The sequence below is a fragment of the Pipistrellus kuhlii genome, unplaced genomic scaffold (assembly GCF_014108245.1).
Source record: "Pipistrellus kuhlii isolate mPipKuh1 unplaced genomic scaffold, mPipKuh1.p scaffold_m20_p_1, whole genome shotgun sequence".
NCBI lineage: Eukaryota > Metazoa > Chordata > Mammalia > Chiroptera > Vespertilionidae > Pipistrellus > Pipistrellus kuhlii.
In genome coordinates this window covers 2,368,578-2,372,021 of record NW_023425404.1, presented here as the reverse complement: position 1 = coordinate 2,372,021, position 3,444 = coordinate 2,368,578, and the positions used below count along the sequence as shown (strand labels likewise).

Sequence of the window (3,444 nt, the reverse complement as noted above, 5' to 3'; positions counted from 1 at the left end):
CCAATTAACCCCAAACCACCAACTTTCAAAAAAGAATCATAAAAACTACAATAGGGAAGGGTCTAACTCGATAGACAAGCAAAAACATATACATAGTGTGTGTGTGTGTGTGTGTGTGTGTGTGTGTGTGTTATTTGTGTCCATCTACACAGAGAAATATTCTGAAGATAGTTTTGTTCATCTATTCATTTAGTAAATAACTATTAAATGTTTGTTAAATGTTAACAGTCTTGTGTCAATGACCTATTGCCACAAAAGGGCTCCCTAATAAAATCATCATTCTATATAATAAAGAACAAATATGCTAATGAGACCTAGAGCGGAACCAATGACCAGTGGGCAGGGGCGGGGTTGAGGGGCTACAAGGCAGCTGGGGCTGTGAGGGTGAGGCAGCAGGGGCTGAGAGGACCCAGCTGCTTGTATAAGTTTTGTGCACCGGGCCTCTAGTTTATTATAATACCATATGTATCTGCAGCTCACTGCGGCTCTGCTGACCTGGGCACCGTGTCAGGAGAAAAAGGAATTTTTTTCCCTTTCTTGCCCTACCTAGAGCTGCAGAACAGCTCAAAACAGGGTGTTTAGAAGCAGCAGAACTTGCATTCAGGGCCACCTCCCCCACCTTTTACTCATTTTTTTTTTACATCCACAGAGAATGACAGAAATATTGGCTTAACTTCTGTCCCTGGTGTTTTCTTTCTACTTACAAAAAAAAATCTGATCCCACACAGAGAAGTCCCATGGAGTGACTGCAGAGATCTTCATCCATTTTAGGAACCTGACAGCTCAAATAACAGAATGTAAATCCAAATTTTTCTAGCATGAAACCCATGACACTTTAAATCCTCTTGCCTCTCCGTCTGCTTAAGCCGAGTTCCACTGGGAAAAACCCCAGGGGACCGCCTGGCCAAGCTTACTCGCCTTAGATCACAAAGCGCCAGATGCCACCCAGGATACTGCATTCAGCTCCTGCCTTATAGCTTCGCGTTGTGCAGACTCAATTTCAAATGAGCCATGAAGCACTGCAATCTCCAGAACTTTGAGTGGCTCTTGGGTGCCTCAGCAGCTGAAGTCCTCCAAGAAACAGCAGCGAAGGTCTTAATGGATTCAGGGTTACGTTGATAACTCGGAGAACAACTGTCACTTTGTGTTTGGGGGATTCTTTCAGAATGCAAAAGCTGAACGTCTGGCCAAAAACTAACTTGCCTACCCCTATGACAACTTCTACTGAACAATAGAGATTGTCATAAGAATAGGCAAGTTAGTTTCTGACCAGAGTGAAAGAAGCTGTGATCCATTGATATGACCCCGGTGCCCCGATGGAGTGGCATTGTTTGATGATTGAATGTTCAATTATGAGTCTGCCAAAAAAATGGGTTTCCTGCTCAGTATTTTTGCGCTGCATGTGTAGTGTGTGTTTGAATATCTAAATTTAAAGATGCACATGCCACAATCCACAGTGGAAAACGCTCAGCAGCTGGCCCCAGCTATCAAAGGCAAGGAGGAAAAATTCAGCTCGGCACACTACTGATATTATAATTGGCGTGTGTGGAAAATGAATTGCAACATGAAGTTATCATCTGCGGCTCCAACAGAAGCTGATAAAAATACTTAATGGGCTTTTAATAGAGCTTCTGAGACCTAGATCCTGAAAAAGCAAGCTTGCCATGTAATTCATTCCCCAACTTTCCCCTGGCAGGGGAAGGCTTTCAGAAGGAAGAAGATTCAGAGGGCTTTTTCTGAGGAGTCATGAATGGATTGGAGGAAAGGCTCTCAGCCGGCAGCTTTTGTTAATGACTCCTCAGTGGAGAGGCAGGATTCAGTGTGTAGAAAGAGCTAGAGGGCATCTTGTAAAAACAGGCAAATGCTAAGCAGGGAGCTCTTGTAGAAAGCCCTTTAATGGAAAAGAAAAGAAAAAAGCATGGAAAGAGTAAATCTTTCTACATGCTGCGAGAAAACAAAGAGCAAGGCAACTTTTAATTAAAATTTGGACCCTAGAATTAGGAAATAAGAAAATGGCTCTGCAAGTAATAAAAGAAATGGTTTCTAAGAAATGATTGTTCGCATTGCAATAGTCTCTCGAAATAATGAAATTAATACTTTATTTCTTAAAAAAAAAAAAAAACCTTGTTGGTTAGACTATGAATGCATATAATTTCAAGACTACCTTTTTTTATGCTAAGTAAAATAAGTCAGACAGAGAAAGACAACTATCACACCATTTCACTTATATGTGGGATCTAAAAATCAAAATCAAACAGAAACAAACTAATAGATTTAGAGGACATTTTGGCAGTTGCCAGAGGTGAGGAGAGTAAGGGTGATGAATGGAAAAACTGGAGGGATTTAGAAGTATAAATTGGCAGGTGCAAAAGAGTCACGGTTTGAGCTTGCTATAGCAACAAAGTCTAACCTATTCCGGTGCCCTCCTCTATGAGATGAGCCGTTATATAGACTTAAACAGTGTAAAAAAAAAAAAAAAAAAAAGAGTCATGGAGATGGAAAGCATAACAAAGGGAATATAGTGAATAATGTGGAATAATTACTTATGGTAGCGGTTGGGTACTAGACTTACCAGAGATATCCCCTCATTAGTACTACAAATATCAAATCACTGTACACCTGAAACTAATATAATATTAAATGTCAAGTGTAATTAAAAGTTAAATGAAAATTTTTTTAAAAAAAATACCACCTTATATGTCTGGGGTCAGTAGAATAATGCCACCTCACCCCCAACAAGGTTGGAGTCTTCACTAATGTCTGGAACCTGCGGCTGTGTTAATTTACAGAGCAAAGAAACTTTGTAGTTATGACTAGGGTTAAGTCCATAGAGATGGAAAGATTATCCTAGAATAGCTAGTGAGCCCAATCTAATCTTAAGCATCCTTTAAGCATAAAAAGAAGCTTTCCTAGCTGAAGAGATGTTGTGAGGGAAAAACAATCAGAGAGACACTACTTGTGGGGTTTTTTAGCTTGCTATAGTTTCCATAGCAAAATACCACACGCCGAATGGTTTTAAACAATAGCAATTTATTTTCTCAGGTTCTGGAGGCTGCAAGTTCAAGATCAAAGTGCCAGCAGGTTTGGTTTCTCCTAAAGCCTCTTTGCTAGGCTTGCAGACAACCACCTCCTTCCTGTGTTTTCACATGGTCCTTTCTCTGATCACCCACACCCCTTGTGTCTCTTGCTCTTATAAGAACACCAGTCATATTGGATTAGGGTCCCACACAATGACCTCATTGTCATGTAGTCACCTCTTTGAAGACTTCATCTCCAAATATGGTTACACTCAAAGATACCGGGGTTGGGACTCCAACATACAAATTTTGGGAGAATACAAGCCAGCCCATAAAAAAAAGACAAAAGAAGTGGTTTATGAGCCAAAGCATGGGAGGTGACCTCTGGCAGCTGAAAAAGACAAGGACATGGAATCTACCTAGAGCC

The 3,444-nt window shown here is 40.7% G+C and overlaps 1 pseudogene; it reads left to right on the top strand.

Annotated features, from left to right (window-relative positions):
* Positions 1–2,367: 2,367 nt before the first annotated feature.
* LOC118710442 lies at positions 2,368–2,462 on the top strand (annotated as a pseudogene).
* Positions 2,463–3,444: the final 982 nt, after the last annotated feature.